Below are 17,799 nucleotides of genomic sequence, written 5' to 3'. Positions count from 1 at the left end.
GAAAAGGGATATATATAGATATATATATATATATATATATATATATATATAGATATATATATATATATATATATATATATATATATATATATATATATATATATGTATATATATATATGTATATATATATATATATATAGATATATATAGATATATAGAGATATATATATATATATATTTATTTTCTGCGTCCAGAATTTTTTTCCAAGTGCAGGGATCGCATACAGCTTGGGTATTTGGGTTAGATCGTTAGGCTAAATCTTTTTTTTTTATAAATACATGCATTGATACATACATATACATACATTGTATATTTTAGAAATTTGTTGGTAGTATATAAGTACAACATAAATCTGGGGGATTTAAATAATTTGAAACGTATTTATTTTGTTACTTGAGCGAACATTGCTTTTACTCTTGTTCATTTCTGTAATTTGCAATGCAAAGATTTACCCTCAAAACAACACTTTAGAACTACATGTTCAGATAAAAAAGTAATATACTGGCAAGGATCAAAAAGTTATATTCATACATGTTGTGTAGTCCTCGTTTATACAGGCTGCTGCTGAAATACATAATTTTTACAAAATACATGGAAAGCGGGTCAAGTAGTTTATGAATATAAAATAAGAATTAACTAAATGAATTAGTCACCGTTAACAACAATACATTGAAACTGGTTTACCTCAAATTTGGGCGTCTGCTCTTGCGTGCAAATTCATCAAGGGCTTCATCATGATCAAAATTTAGGTCATTGTCACTGATCATAATTTATTTTATTGTGTTCCTAAGGTATGTTTTAAGCAATTTAAGGACACTAAGGAATCGCTCATTGGTGGAAGTCCTGACAGGTAGAGTTGAAAAATCTGCAATAAGATGGAAAGATTTGGATATGTGCCCAATTTTTTGGCACATGCCAATGTCTCGTCTCTGAAGAACTTCCTTTGGCCTCTCATGAGATTCATGACGCTTCCAATAACTTTGCCACCATAGATATTCAGCTTCAATGAGATCTGCATCACCAAGAAATTTTCCATTAAATTCAACTGCCTCCTTCAGTTCATTAAAATCATTATCAACTGAAAGAGAGGGAACAAGATTTCCCAACAAGACTCCTATCGTGTTCAGATGCAAACCTTCCCTGAGTTGTGTCAGCATAGAGTCCAAAAAATGTGAGAAAAATAGCTCCTCGTTAGTAGTCCTGTGGAGTTGCTGATTCAGGGTTAGCCTTATGTTTCTGACAGCCACTGACTGCTCAAGGCTTCTGGATGATATCTCCGTACCTTTCCTCTGCTTGGGCAAAAAGTTGGTTGAACTTATCTCCATCACGATAAGACTGAAGTACATCTATGCAGCTATGTACATTTCCAAGAGCATCCATCAGTTTTTGTTGTGACCCCTGCAGCTTCTCTGGCAAGGGTTTAGTGACACTTAGAACTGAGGTGAGCACTTCCAAACCCATGAGAAAACCAGGGTCACTTATTGCTTTCTTGAAAGCAGTTGCTTGTCCAATTACTTAATTCAGAGTCCTTGTTCGTTGATAAACCGTCAAGTAATGCCACTACTGCAGGATATACTTCACTGAAGATTAGGCTTAACTGCCTACTGATTCTTCACCCACCGTGTTTTGCAGTAATTACTCTTATTCATTATTTCATCATTATGTACCTACCTAATTAACTGAATTGTCCGGGGCATCAGTTGAGTCAGTGGTGACTTTTCTTACACCAGATAAAGTGAAGTGTTTTCCGCCATTTCATGGGCAAGGAGGAAATATGTAAAGAATGGAAAGGCACAAATCCCAGGCCTGCGTGAATTCAAGAAATGACACACGCCATAGCAAATAGTACTACATCAAAAGAAAGTGAAGTTTACCAATCATGATTTTCAAAAATTTGGAATTTATGGTCAGAAAATATTATACGAATAACATGAATACTGTATACGGCCACGTGAGCCTACGTCGTCAAGGAATGTTTCTCAAAATAGATCACCTGCTCTTATTCAACTCAGCAGGTCCATTGTTCAGGTGCTGAACTTATAGTTATACTCGGCCACTCTACACTGTCCACGGTCAAGCACAAAACGGTCATTAAAGGTGGTAATAAAGCGGCAAAGGTCGACTTCACAGGTCTCATACGCGTCTCGCGTCGCCTGCCACTCTCCCCGTCATTGTACAGAAGCATATTACATACCACTGTAACCAGACAAGTTCGCTTGGTGCCTCTAGGGTATAAGTATATAGTCATCCAATCACTTTGACAGCACCTTACACCTGAAATCAAGTAAATATGAGAGGAAAGAAGGCTTACACTTAAGACTTACGTGCTCTCTGCCCGTGCCGTCCGTCTCGTATCCCTCGCCTCTTCTTCCTGCTGGCTCCCCCGTCCCGCTCCCTCTAAAAACACCCCTCAACCGCTCTGTTGACAAATTGACATTGCACTTATCACACAATTTTATGAAACCATAATTTTATCACTTTACTTTTTTTCACTCATAGCACACATTATATCCTTCCATTAATTAACTCAAAACCAAACCAAACGGTAAATAACTCGGTCACTCGGTGCCACTGAGTTCTCAACTACACACACCCTCGGTACGCCACTGATTGTACTGACTTCAAAATACATCATTCCTTTCCTTCAAGTTTTCCTCTTTCGAATGAGACCAACCAGAAGTCTCTGCGCTGCGTGCGTGCTGAGATATGACGAGTATAAGGCCCGTACCAAGAGTCACGAAGGTTTAGCGACGAAGATCGAAGGTCTGCGGGAGAGACGAAGGGAATTCACGGTCTACCCCGTGTCTTCCCTCAGACCTTCGATGAAAAATGTTTATTTTCCAAATTTGGCGTGACAAATAGTTGCAGTTCAGTTACAACAACCTGAGAAAAATTTTTCCCTAATTGGAAAGTCATATATTATAGTTGCAGCGAATATGTTTTTCTTGTTTACAACAACAGCACGCGCCTTCAAAGCACAGAGGTACCAGCCAGGCGGGAACCTTCGTGGCTCACATTCTCCAACGATCTATGGGTTTTCAAATTCTTTCTCATTTCAGTTAAGACATCTGGCTCTGCAAGTGCAAACAAAGGGTATCTTAATAATTTACTGCATGCAAATAACGATTAATAATGGAAAAAAATACATGAAATAATAAATAATAACTGTTGAATGCGATGCTTGCCTATTTCGAATATATTAGGCTACCCATGTATTTATACATGCAACATCAAAATTCCTTGAGTATAGACACTTGCAGAGTCGTATGTCACTTTATACCCCTTAATGAGATGAAATATGAGTATCTGAAAGGCTGTAGATCGTTCGTGTATGATCAAACTATACTGTTTGATATACAAAGTTGTTTCTTCGTGTTCTTGTATGGTATATTATCGATGCAAATCTTCTGTTTGCTGTTCATATACGATGGTTTAAGGATTTTTTGGATACACAAACATTCAAATGATCTTCACGCAATCACAAACTTACAATGCGCAGATGCCACATCTACGTTCACGAGTGGACAGACGGAATGAAACGGACAATATTATGGCTGTAATAGCACCATGGAGGTATCATATCTCCATGAATAGCACTGTGTGTTTGCATGTGTCTGCGTGAAAAGGTAGGTGAAAAGTAGGCTGTGTGTGTGTATGTGCATATACCTTCCCGAGTGACTTGTGGTAAGGATTGAAGGCACGGTCTGAGGCCGTGCCTACATTGTCGAAGGGAAGGTACGCGGCTCGACCTTCATGACTCTTGGTACGGGCCTAAGTGGAGTAATTTTCCGTGCTGGAGAGCGTATGTGTTCGTGCGCGCGGCGTGGCTGTGGCAACGGATTGCTGCAGCGTAAGCTGCTAACACCACCCGCCACACCAAGGTGTCTAGGGGCCGTTTTCACAGTCGCTTTGTTTGTTTTGATCGGTACCAATGGCGGCGATCGACGTTATAGTTTTCCACGTGAAACTGGCCGATGGGGTAGTGGCGGCCAGGATCAAAGGACAGTGGGTCAGCCAGCGCGCAGAAAATGACGTCAGCAGGTGGAGCGATTAGAGATGAAATTGAAAACAAAAGTATTCACGTCGAACGGTAACGCAAATATAATCGAAAGTATTTACGTCGAGCGGTAACTCAAATAAAATCTAAACAGGCTTTCATTGTCTTTGTCTTTGATTGACAAATATCGTATCTTCTATAGGTTTCTGTAGTGAATTTAACACACAAAGAAATTACGTGCACACATCTTTAGGTAATGTTTATTGCTTATACACACTATAATTCACTTGACTGTCTATATATGCATATTCTAGACACAGTATAATAGTACAAACATGCTAAATATCTTTTTGGCTACAATGGGAGAGCTTAAACCTTAAATCTAAGAATAATGACTGCCTGTCCCTTTGTTATGGCTCACAGTATTAAGCGTGGGATTGCCTTTGTAACGGCTCACATCTTGCTGTGTAATAATAATTAAGCTTACATTCAAATCCTCTCTAATGAGCATGATGCTACTCGATCCTCTTGCAATAGGATTCAATAGTTTATCCTGCATACATAAATAAAATAAGACATTGAAAATAGATTCCTTTAAAGGTACACTTGCCTATATCTACTTACATTCCTTAAAAAAAAAAAAAAAAATACATACATAAGAAAATAAGGAATCTGCAAGAAGCCAGTTGACCTACACGTGGTAGTTCCTGTGAAACTATAAACTCTAAAATCTATCTCCATCTGTATATATACTGAGTGGCCCGACCCTTCGTATATTATCCGCATGTGGCCCTCTGTGAAAAAAAGTTTGGACACCCCTGACCTAAACAGACTAAGGGGCACATGCATGCTTTCTCTAGAGCGTTAAATAGCCTACTTACAGGCTTGCAGCCAGATACTTAACAACTGCAAGGCATTGTGATTTGACAAGAACAAGCAACCCGTACACACCGCTTCCGGCTGGCTACTGATCGAGGCGTAAACCATAGCTGATCCCACCATCATTCCACCTGATGACGTCATGCGCCAGATGATTCAAAATTTGACGCGCTCTCCGGTAGACCCTGTGTCCTTTGATCCTGGTGGCGGCTGCAGAGGAAGCGAGAGGTGTTGAGAGTGTGTGGCAAGGTGCGGGGCTAGGCTAACCCCGCAGCCGCCACTACCCCATTGGCCAGTTTTACGTGGAAATACAGCGGCGATCGCCGCCATTGATAACGATCAAAACAAACAAAGTGACTGTGAAAGCGGCCCCTAGTAGGTCTTCTCACTCCGCCCCAAACCATTACGTTGCGTGGTGAGAGAGGAGAGAGAGCATTGTGCTCGTCAGGCTGAGGGGAGCGCAGCGATCCGAACGCGCGGGAAGTCGAAAAATCACGTTAACTCACTATTACAAGCAGGCAGAAACTGGCTAGCGAGCGGGGTGAGGACCTATTATCCTATTCGTACGCACTAATAAGCAGGGTAGCCAATCCAGCGAAAAGTTGCTCGATTGGGCTAAAAATATATATTGGCGGTATACCACGTACGTCAGCCGACCTTCTAGCCCAGACAGTATACTACGTCATTCGACCTCTACGGGTTGACGGTATACACAAAGGAACCAGGCGCGGATCTAGGAACAAAGCTTGGGGGGGGCCCGACGGCAGACTTTTCGGTTGTTTAACGAGCATTAGCATTACCGTTTCTCCACTCACGGGATTCTTATTTGTTAATAACTGGCGGACTGACCTAAATGAATGGGCATAACCATCTGCTCTAGCCTCTAGGTGCCAGTGTTGTTTAACAGAGGGAAGGGGGGTCGACGGGGAGCGCAGCCCCTCCCGATAGGCGGGGGGGTCGAGGGGGCGAAGCACCTCCCGACAGATGGGGTTTGGAGGGGGGCGAAGCTGACGAAGCCCCAAACAGCCATATTTACGACCTGAAAACAGCCATTAATAGTTATCCCTGAGGTGCGTTGCTTATGTCACGTATGAAGCAAGTATCGGGGAATAAATGGCGTGAATAAGGAGTTGATTCACGGCACACACACTCAACAAACCGTAAAACTTTGATATCCCGCCGCACCGCCACGCAGACGCCCCGCCCCGACCCGCCCCACACGTGTGAGGCGCAGCCTTATTTGAGAGCAGAAAACAGCCATTAATCGTTACCCATCACGTGCACCGCTTATACCATACACCAACCAGGTATCCAAGAACATTTGACGTGAATAACAACTTCTGTACACGCCTAAAAGCTGAGCAAAAAATAAAAGAATGAAAATATCGAATCACGTTTCACTCGCCATATTCAAATCACCCCCCAACACCCCCCCTTATTTCACGGTGTTCCCGGGCACTGTGCCAATGCTCCATAGGCTGCACAGCTACACTGGTCACCCATTCACCCTTCATAGCAATCTGGAATGGTAACGTGTTATAATCATGGAGAAATGGCACCATATACTCACCCTGCCTCGTAAATTTCCAGGCGGCGGACGCACAGGCGCGGAGAAGGAGGTTCCAATAATGTTCCAACCATACCAGCGACCGTAACCCCTTTTAAACCCAAATTATATCCTTATTTCTCATATTATAACGCTTTCAAATAGCATTAAATGGTCTATTATTTATTTATTGAAGTCGTACTATTAATACAGGCTGTCCAAATAAGGCTTACTGTCAATATAAAGCATTTTCCTACAGAGATAATGGCCCCAGATATCGACATTGTAATATATTTAATACGCCAAACTGCACCTTGTAATAAATACATGTAATAAGGTATATATATTAACGTGTTTTTATGTATAGGTTGTGGTGTATTATAGTATATTTTAATTATTTTTTATTTATATATTTAATGGTATTGTGTGGTAACCGGAGTGTAAGCGACGTAATCCCTTGTAAAGGCTTATTATAACCCTATTTCTCATAATTATAACGCTTTCAAATAGCACTAAACGGTCTATTATTTATCTATTCAATCCCTACTATTAATACAGGCTGCCCAAATAAGGCTTACTGTCAATATAAAGCATTTTAACTATTCAATGTAAAACTGTTACATAACTTACATAATGTACTTGTAAATACGATTTTAAGAATGAGGCTATCATGTATGTTTGTAGAGTTTTTTTTTAGAATGTCACGGGATGTGATAAATTTGTGAGTCCATTTTTACAATTTAATATAATAAATCTTGTGGGGGCCCCCTTCTTGTGGGGGCCCCGGGGCTATAGAGCCCAAAGGGGGGGGCCCGGGCCCCCTGGCCCCCCCCCCTTATATCCGCGCCTGAAAGGAACACAAAGGAAGAACAAACAACAGCAGACCTGCTGGTCCTTACGAGGCTGAGCCTGTTTCTGATAAGCAACACTAACTATCTAATCAAAGGTGGAAGATGAAGGACAGCAAAGGCGAAGGCTCCTCCCCACCCCCCATCCCTCCAGCCAAAGCTGGCAGGAAAGGAAAAAAAAAACATACAGCATAGAAAAACTGCATGGAAATTATGTAGGAAAGAGGAAAGAACTACCATTACTGCTACCACTAACCGGGCGATAAAAACGGACAAGGACACCAGTATTCGAAAGAACTTAATGTTATTACGACAATGAGTAATATCTTAGTTGCTGGTTGGATTCAAAACACTTGTCTAATCTATTCTTGAAGGCCGTAACTGTTGTACTATCAACGACATCACAGGGTAGAGAGTTCCAAACATTAACAACTCGATTGAAGAAAAGTGTTTAGCTTCATGCGACGAGAATCTTTTACCACTTATCTTCAAATTGTGATTTCTTCTTGTTCTATTTGATCGATCAATTGTAAAGTAATCTTCTGCATTAATATCACTGAATCCTTTAAACATTTTAAACACTTCTATTAGATCGCCTCACATTCTTCGTTTTGATAGGCTGAATAAATTTACTTCTTTAAGCCTTTGTTCATATAAATTTCTCAACCTAGGAATCATCTTTGTTACTCTTCATTGAACCCGTTCCAACTTTTCTAATTCTTTTCTGTAATAGGTGTAGTGCGGTGACTATGCCTGATGAACGAGCCTCCCAGAACCCACTTAGCCAGTGGGGTACCTCTTTGGCCGACTCGGTAAGGAGTGGCTCTCCCGTCACGCAGGTCGCGGGTTCAATCCCAGGCAGCCGGGGAATACCCTCTCCTTGTTGTGATTAATTTCTCGTGTGTTTCGATACACGCAGAGATTGTGTGGGACCGAGAGAGTAATAGAAAAAAAGAGAATAGAAAATCTCGTCATTAAACTGGTGGCAGCGGTGGGATACGAACCCACGCCTCCGAAGAGACTGGTGATGAGGGATTTCAGAACCGTCTTTCATCCATTCACACCCTCATTCACGCCAATAATCTCTACTTATCACACACACTCGTTCACCTGTCCACACATCCGCTCACTTGCTCGTTTGTTGTAATATATAATCATTTACTCACTTGCATTCCATACTCATTCACTCGTTACACTTTTGGACCGTTACATAGGGATACCAAAACTGTACACAGTACTCTAGATGGGGTCGAACCAACGAATTATACAGTTTTAATATTACTTTTTCTGGTTTATTATTAAAGAGTCATCCGATGAAGCCAACCAATTTGTTTGCAGTTTTAACAACCTCTGAACAATGCTGACCGGGCTTTAAATCGCTTGATATAGTGATTCCAAGATCCTTTTCTTTACTTACTGCAGAAAGTTGTTGGCCATTCATTACGTACCGAACGCGACTGTTATCTTTTGCAATGTGCAACACTTTACATTTGTTAACGTTAAATTTTATTTGCCATTGATTGGCCCAACGTGCAAGTCGATCTAGATCTGATTGTAAAGCTTCTTTGTCGAGTGTTGCAGTTACTTTACTAGCAATTTTTGTGTCATCAGCAAATTTTGATACTTTGCAAGTGAGCCCATCATCGATATCATTAACATAAATTAAGAAGAGCATGGGGCCAAGCACTGATCCTTGAGGTACGCCGCTTCTGGCATCGAGCCAGTTAGATGTAACACCGTTTAGAACTACTCTCTGTTTCTGCTCAGAGAGCCAGTCCACAAGCCAATTGTGAATGTTACCCGAGATACCGTGCGCCAATAGTTTGCTGAGCAATCGTTGGTGGAGGACCTTATCAAATGCCTTTTGAAAATCCAGATATGTGATATCTACTGATCTGCTTTCATCGAACACCTCAAAAATATAATGAAAAAATCAAGTAAGTTAGTTAAACACGAACGTTTACTACGGAAGCCATGTTGCGAATTATTTTTTTTATTATTTTCTTCAAAGAATTTCACCATATTGTTGCGAATGATAGTCTCCATTAACTTACAAACAATCGATGTCAGGCTAATTGGTCGATAGTTTCCTGGATGAGACTTGTCCCCCCTTTTGAAAATTAGTGTGACATTTGCTAGTTTCCAATCCGACAGAACTTTTCTAGCTGTTAAAGATTTATTGAATATGATGGAGAGCATTTTACAAATTTGATGCTTGATTTCTTTTAAGACCGTAGGGGTAATTTTGTCTGGACCAGGAGCTTTGCTTACTTAAATCTTTTCACTTGTGCGTAAAATGTCACTTTCTACAATGAGCATGCCACTTAACATCTTTTCGGTCCTTCTAACCTCTGGCGGTAGAGGTGATAAACAATCTTCGTCGGTAAATACGGATGCGAAAAAGTTATTTAGTAGTGTAGTCATTTCATTTTCATCGTTCGTGTGGTTACCATTATCATTATCAAGCGGTCTGATACCACAACTGAGTGACTTTTTATTATTTACATAGCTAAAAAATTCTTTAGGATTAGATTTACTCATTTCCGTTATACATTCTTCAAGATTTTTCTTGCTTCGTTTTATTAATTTCTTGGTTTCGCGGCGAATTCTGTCCAACTCTAGTTTGTCAGCCTCACTCTGAGTTGATATGTATCTACTGTATATGCATTTTTTAAGAGAAAGGCTATTTTGAATTTTGTTATTTCACCATTTGGGTTTCTTCTTAAAAGCTGAACGTCTGTTACGATAGGGTACGCATATGCTTATGGCACTGTTCAATATTGTGGTGAAGGCCCCCCAAGATTTATCAATATCTGTTTCCGCTGAGATTTCAGTCCAGTCAGAATTATTTAGAATTGATACTGGATACTTGAATACTGGATGGAGAGAGTTGTGGATATAAAAGATAACGCTTCCACCCTGTCTGTTCACTCTTTCATGACTAAAGATGGTATAACCCGGTAATTTCAATGAAGATCGTATCTACATTGGTTATAATATGTTTTCCCAGATACTGGATGGAGAGTGTTGTGGATATAAAGGATAACGCCTCCACCCCATCTGTTCTCTGTTTCATTACTAAAGTTGGTATAACCCGGTAATCTATATTCCGCAATGAAATCTCTATTTGAAGTGTCTATCCAAGATTCTGTGACTCTGATGATGTGATAATGATTTGTAGCTGCGAGGACTTCTAAGTCTTCAAATTTGTTACATAGGCTACGAGTGTTTATATAGCAAGCTTTAATGTGATTCGAGTTGGGGGTTTTGCAGGTTGAGTGCTCCTTTACGGCGGAGCTGCTGGTGTTCTCGCCTCCGCGTTTTTTGGCTTTCGAAGAGCCATTTGGTCACAGAGCAGCCTCCCGAAATGGGTTGCTCCACAAGTTAGCGAACTGGACGTTTTCTTGTGAGCAAAGGGACTGAAGTCTGTTGTTTGTGCTGAAGGCCTTACTGTAAAAGCTAGATTCGGCACCGACCCTCGAGAGGATTCCTGAGATTACAATGTTATTGGCATCCGTTTTACGTTTATACTGCTTGATCATGCGGCGGTATTTCTCAAGCAGTTCCTAAGAATGGGTTGTCTTTACGTCATTTGTCCCCGCGTGAATGACAAAGAGGGTGTTTTGGTCGGCATTTATCGTGACATCATCGCACGCTGCGGTGATGTCGTCCAGTCTGGCACCTGGATAGCAGTAACATTTTCTGCGGCCGTTTGATGAACGACCACAAAACTCAACCAGCTGGCCACGCACCATGGAGTCCCCAACTAGGCGAGTCTCAAACTCATCCTCCATGGTGTCTGCCAGCACCTGGAACCTATTGAAGGTAGTGGGGGTCAGTAAATCCTTGGCTGCCTGCTTCGGTTTGGCTCCATTCCTTACAGGTTGGAACCCGACATCCTGTGAAGCAGGAAGAGAAGTGTTAAGTGGGGCAGGCTGGAAGTTGTCCTGTGAGGCAGGCTGGGAGTTAGCCTGTAAAGCAGGCTGGGGGTTAGCCTGTGAGGCAGGCTGGGGGTCAGCCTATGAGGCAGGTTGGCAGTTGTCCTGTAAGACAGGCTGGGGGTTAGCCTGTGAGGCAGGCTGGGGGTTAGCCTGTGAGGCAGGCTGGGGGTTAGCCTGTGAGGCAGGCTGGGAGTCAACCTGTGAGGCAGGTCACACGTCCTCCAGTGAAGCAGGAGATTCGTCTGGAGAGGGCACAGTCTCGGTGGAGGGCCTCTCCACCATCGATGGTGGAGTCACTGCCACATTACTTGCAACAAATTCCTGAAGGGCTTTGAATTTCTTTTCAAGATCATTATGTTTGACTTTCCATTCAGTCACAGCCTTCTGAAGTTGTAATCTTTGAACGCAGAGGCAGCAAGTTCTACTCAGCTGGAAGTACTGAGCTGCAAATCGTCTGGGACTGACGTCACACTTAAGGTTCGAAGGCATTGTTAGAAACTTAAGCGAGTTAACAGTTTGGGCAATTATTAAAAGCGCTTTCGAAAAAACTTAAAGTGTGACCATAAATTGAATTGGAAAAAAATTGTGCATGGAAATTAGATACTGCTGTGTTAGATGCCTCCAACACTGGGAGTTCACTCCCACAGGATCTTAAAAATGCCTCAAAGACCAATCGCTTGTCCTGAGCCTCGGTCACGAGAGACTTTCACAACCCAGCGCTTTTCAGCTATTGTCCTCAAAGTTTTGTCCCATAGAACAGGGCTGGCGTAGTCACACAGAGCAGAGCTGGCAAGGGAGAAGAGGAACCAGCAATTCGTTCTCACTTTCTGAAACGTCTAACCCAACTCTGCGACCCTTTCGAGGCCTGGTCAGTGGCACCTGTCACCAGGTGTTCTCCACCAACTCTAGAGAGTATCAGATGCCCTTCCTGAGAAACCAAAAAGCTGAAATATTCCTTGAATATAAGAAAAACCCTCAGAAACTCCACCTAGCGGCCGGGAGGTACAACCTCAAGTGGCCCACGGAAGACATCTCTTTCAGGAGAAAACAAGAACCAGCTGTTATGCAGAATAGGGATGGGAGTACCATCGATAGAGGGGAGGGACGGGGAGCTCACACCGACAACTGGTTCCCAGGGAGGCTTTTTAGTGTAGAGGTCGCCACACTCCTCTACACCGCTGGCCTAAATAATTAGGCATGGTCCAGCTGACTAGGACCCTGGAATTCCAGCCATTGTCTCATAAAGAGATCCTCTGCCTCAGTCCAATCCACCACTGCTGCTGCCCAGAGGCTTTACTGTGACCCTGGCACGGGAGACAGATCAGGTATTACACCTTGTCCAAGGGTGACCTGAGACTATGCAGGGCAGGGACGTCTAGTTCCCTGAGATGAAAACACTTCACCACTTCACCACGGCAGCCGACCTTTAGGGGTTGGGTGAAGAGTGAGAGAGGAGTGAGGCAAGGCTGTATATTATCACCAACCTTATTTAGTCTATTCACAGAGGAGTTAGCAGTCAGGATGAGGAGAATGAATGCAGGAGTGAGAATTGGAGAGGACAAAGTATGTGTGTTGTTGTATGCAGATGATGTGGTGGTTATGAGTGAGTCTGCTGAAGAACTACAGTCTCCTAGATGTGGTAGGGGGTTATGGAAGGGAATTTGGGGTTAGGTTCAGTAGTGAGAAGAGCAAAGTAATGACAGTGAATAGGCCAGAGGATGAGAGAGAGACAACTTGGAGTCTGGAAGGGAATGAGTTGGAACAGACAGTAGAGTACAAGTATCTAGGAGTGTGGATGGATGTGAATGGATGCAATAGGGCCAAGAATGAGAAGATAAGTCTGATGAACCAGTGGCTAGGCCATCTGGGGAGTGCAGCAAGGATGAGAGCGAGTAAGTATGATGTCATCCATGAGGTTTGGAAGAGTGTGGCTGTTCCTAGCATTATGTATGGAATGGATGTGGTGACATGGAACGAGAGTGAGATAAACTGGAAGTGGGGCAGAATAGGGTAGCAAGAATGGCACTGAATGCACCAAGGTTTGCGGCAGTAAAGGCTCTTAGGGGTGGCATGGGATGGAGCACTTTTTAGGAAAGACTAGTGAAGGCAACCTTGAGGTATAAAGTGAGACTGGAGCGAATGGAGGATGCAAAATTAGCAAGAAAAGTATACTTGTGGAATATAAGAGATGGCAAATGGGTGAAGAAATGTGGGCGAATGATAGACAGGAATGTTGTGCTAAGTAGGTGGGTGTACCGACCCTTTAAAGATAGGCAGAAAGTGTTTGAATGGAGAATAGCAAACAGAAATGGAGAGGGGTTTGAGTGGGATGTAAGAAAGTGAAAGAATGTAATAGATATGGCAGTAAAAGATGAGGGATTGAGCAAGTGGAAGATGTAGGGAATGATATCTTGCCCCGAGAAGAACATAGACTTTCCGCACGTTTTGTTTTCTTTCGCAGGAGCTGCCGATACAAAGGCCTGGTTGGGGAGAAATCCCAAGCCACCTGTGACATCAAGATCAAAGGAAATGGACTTACCAACACAGGAACAAAGAAGAGAAAGGGGAGACCTAATACAAATTTATAAATTATTGAGCAAAATGGAAGTAGATAATGAGGAGTTACTACAAAAAGAAAGTAGATAATGAGGAGTTACTACTAAAAGAAGGAATAAACACAAGGAACACAAGAGGACACAGTAAAAAATTGAGGAAAGGAAGATGCTTGAGAGACAAAGAAATATAGTGTTGCAAAGACAACCATTCCTCTGTTGATAGCTGAAACAAGCTGTTGCGGAGGCGGCCATTCCCGCCTCCTTTATGGCCGTGCTTACAAGGAAACGAGCATTTCCCCCTCCAGGAGTCACATGAGGGAATGCGAGCAGCTGATTGGAGGCGGCCCGAGGTGTGGATGGAGCCGGCAGACGTCGGCAAGAGGCAGTCAACTCTACCCCGCCCATCCAAGAGGAAGTCGAGTCTACCCCCGGGATCTGTGAGGAAGGAGTCGCCTCATGCTGCCCTGCTGCTGCCCTTCTAAAGAAGCCGTTTGTGAGCCTCTGTGTGCCCTTCAAGTGATCTCTCCTCGGGATACTAAGCGCCCGGAGATCGAGCCACGGATAGGCGGTAGGGTATTTGTACAGAGGATCAGGAATACACACAGGAAAATACAGGAACACAGTGTTTATTTACCCAGCGGCGTCGGAAGTGCGAGTCACTGGTCAGTGCGTCACTGCGGGTACTAGTCCGTCACCACCGCCACACACAATGAACCCGTGGCTGGCCAAGGGAAGCCAGAGGTACGCAAGACCGGTAACAAGGCGGGTTGCGTAACAATAGCTTGCCGCAAAGAAATACAGAGGTTTGGAACAGAGTGACAGGGTTGTTGATTTTTTTTTATGTCTTTTTAAAACATTTTTTTTTTATTTAAATCAGATTTTATTTATTTGAATCGATTTTTTAGATTTTTTTTTATAAATGAAAATAATTAAATGAATGTGAGCCTCAATATTCTCTACATTAGTTTCAAACACTTACTGGAGTATTCTTGTATCATATTCCATCATCATAAGTAACCTGGCTGGCTGTTTGAGCCAGTCCTAAGACTGACCAGACGCAGCCAGCCAGCCACTGGCCAGCACCGCACAATAACTTTGTCTAGTCTTTTAACAGTATAACCATATCATGTCATGTTTTGGACATGTCCTCACTGAAATTGCAGAAAGAAAAATGAAAGCAGCTTCAAATGAAAGTATCAGAAAAGGCTGTGGATGATCCATGTATGTATGTGAAGGGATTCTTTGAAAAACAGGAGTACATGTTTAAAATATTTCCTTTACTGCCACTTCTTATAGTTGGTGATTTTTTGTCCCTTTCAATAGCTTTTCTTTAGTTCAACAATGCATGGAAAATGTGTATCCCTTAAGCCTAACGCTGCTAAGACTGTTGGTGTGTGACTGGTGCAACACATCACTAGTGCTGTACATAATGCTTTCATCAAGGGGAACACTTACACACTGGCTCACTGAGCTTGCCTGAGTATACCGTTGTAATTACAGACAAACTCAAAACTGTGAAACACTATACAAAGACCTGATGGGGAACTTGAAAACTGTGAATAACAATTCCCATCAACCACCTCTGCAATATCTAAACCATGAAATTTTACACAAAAAATATTACCTAAAGGGTAAAACACACAAACACACACACACACACACACACCTCTGAGTTCATTCAACTTGTCTCAAGAGAGAGACAAGTTGAATGAACTCAGAGGTGAGGTTCGTGATTTAAATGAGAAGAGATCGGAAAAAGAAAAGGAGTTTTTTTGGAGAGTAATGGATATGAAAGTGAGGAAGTGGTTCATGGTGACGAGAGGAAGGAGAGAAAAAGTCTAACAGGAAAGGAGCAAGGATGGAAAGTGTCTTATACAAATATCAATGGGATAGTGTCATCATGGATAGAGCTTAACGACTATTTGAGAGACAGAGAACCTGATATTGTGGGGCTGACAAAAACTAAGTTGTGTGACTCAGTTGAGGTGGTGGGGATTGGAGAAGGTGCATACAATATATGGAGGAGAGACAGAAAGAGAAAACAGGGAGGAGGTGTGATGTTGATGGTAAAGAAAGGCATTAGGGTGGAGGAGGTGATTGAGGGTGAAGGCTTGGCAGAGGTGCTGAAAGTGAAAATTGTGGGTGCTGAAGGAAGAAGAAGGCAGTATGTAGTAGGGTATGTGCCACCAAGAGCCAATGCATGGAAGGCCTGAGAATATGAACAAATGATACAAGACACAGTGAGTTCCCTGGATGGAATGTTGAGAGAGGGTGAGAGAATAGTTTTAATGGGTGATTTTAATTGCAAAGAGGTAGAATGGGAGGATTGGCAGATGCAGGGAACAGATGAGTCGTGGGGAGGAAGACTCCTGCAATTGGCAATGGAACATGTGCTGATGCAATGGATTAAGGAACATACTAGATTCAGGAAAGAAGGAGAGGCATCAAGATTAGACCTGGTTTTTAGCAAGGAACTGGAAGTAATAGAAAACATTAAAACAGATTGCCTAATAGCAAAGAGTGACCATGCGATTGTGGAATTTGAAGTAAATGAAAAGAGAATGATTGACCGAAAAGTGGATCACAAAATAGGGAGAAGAAACTACTCTGAGGCAGATTTTGTTAATATGAGATCTTTTTTTGAAAATGCAAATTGGAGTGGGCTGTACAAAGCCAAAAGTACCCAAGACAAGTGGGAGGAGTTTTTAAAGCTGTACAAAGAAGCCGAGAATAGATATGTCCCTAAGGTACCCAAAAAGGATGTTGGTAAAAAGGAGTGGTTTAACAAAAGATGCGAGGCAGCTAGAAAAAGAAAGGAAGGAGACGAAGAAGAATCAACGCGTGGAACAATTTCAAACAAGCAAGGAATGAATATACAAAGATTAGAAGAGAAGAAAAACGGAAATATGAAAAAGATATAATCGACAAATGCAAAGACCAACTAAACTATTTTATAGACATTTCAACGGCAAATTAAAGAATAAAGAAACAATCGATAAACTGAAAATGGATGGAACTACATATGAGGACCCAGCAGAGATGGCAGAAGTGATGAACAATAGCTTTCATAGAGTTTTCACATAAGAAGACGAATTTGTACAACCACCGGGCTGGGAAAGAGGAAGGGTTATGCAGGAGATACAGTTAACGGTGCAGGAGGTCAAGGAAAGCTTGAACAAGCTGGATGTAAGAAAAGCGATGGGGCCAGATGGAGTATCAGGGTGGATCCTGAAAGAATGTAGTGAGCAACTTGCAGAGAAACTGCACTCCATAATGAGTGCCTCCCTGAGTGAAGGAAGGGTACCACAGGATTGGAAGAGAGCAAACATAGTACCAATTTTTAAGGGGGGAAGGAGAGAGGACCCATTAAATTACAGACCGGTATCACTCACTAGTGTGGTTGCAAAGATATGTGAGAGGATGGTTAAAAACAGGTGGTCGGATTTTTTAGAAAGGGAGAGAATTATCTCGGATTGCCAGTTTGGATTAAGGAGAGGGAGATCGTGTCACCAACTTGTTATGTTATTACTCAAGGGTGACAGATTTATTACAAGAGAGAGAAGGCTGGGGGGATGGAGTGTACCTGGATTTCAAAAAGGCATTCAACAAAGTACCGCACAGAAGACTAATTTGGCAAATTAAAAATAGGGGTGGAGTGGGTGATGGACTGATTAAGTGGCTGGAGGACTTCCTAACTAACAGGGAAATGAGGACAATAATCAGGGACAGGGTTTCCAACTGGTGCCCTGTGATGAATGGGGTCCCACAAGGTTCGGTGCTGGCGCCAATAATGTTTGCTGTTTATATAAATGATATGGTGGACGGAGTGACCAGCTATGTGAGTTTGTTTGCAGATGATGCAAAGCTATTGAGACGAGTCAATGATGTGAAGGACTGTGAGGCATTGCAGAGGGACCTGGATATAATATGGGAGTGGAGTGGTACATGGGAGATGGAATTCAACCTTGGGAAATGTAAAAAAATAGAGATTGGTAGGAGTGGTAGAAGATGTGAATATGATTATAAGATGGG

The 17,799-nt window shown here is 42.4% G+C and overlaps 1 long non-coding RNA gene across 3 annotated transcripts in view; it reads right to left on the bottom strand.

Annotated features, from left to right (window-relative positions):
• LOC126990483 (uncharacterized) overlaps positions 1-17,799 on the bottom strand; it is a 164,916-nt gene that overhangs the window by 113,080 nt on the left and 34,037 nt on the right. For 2 of the 3 annotated variants that reach the window (XR_007744407.1, XR_007744406.1), the window contains exon 3: positions 2,326-2,420. The exons of the other annotated variant lie outside the window; for it this stretch is intronic. This is a non-coding gene — a long non-coding RNA (uncharacterized LOC126990483). The remainder of the gene's footprint in view (positions 1-2,325; positions 2,421-17,799) is intronic. 3 annotated transcript variants of the gene reach the window in all.

Source organism: Eriocheir sinensis, unplaced genomic scaffold, assembly GCF_024679095.1.
Source record: "Eriocheir sinensis breed Jianghai 21 unplaced genomic scaffold, ASM2467909v1 Scaffold169, whole genome shotgun sequence".
NCBI lineage: Eukaryota > Metazoa > Arthropoda > Malacostraca > Decapoda > Varunidae > Eriocheir > Eriocheir sinensis.
Note: the sequence above shows the minus strand (reverse complement) of the source record. Positions and strands in the feature narration are given on the sequence as shown.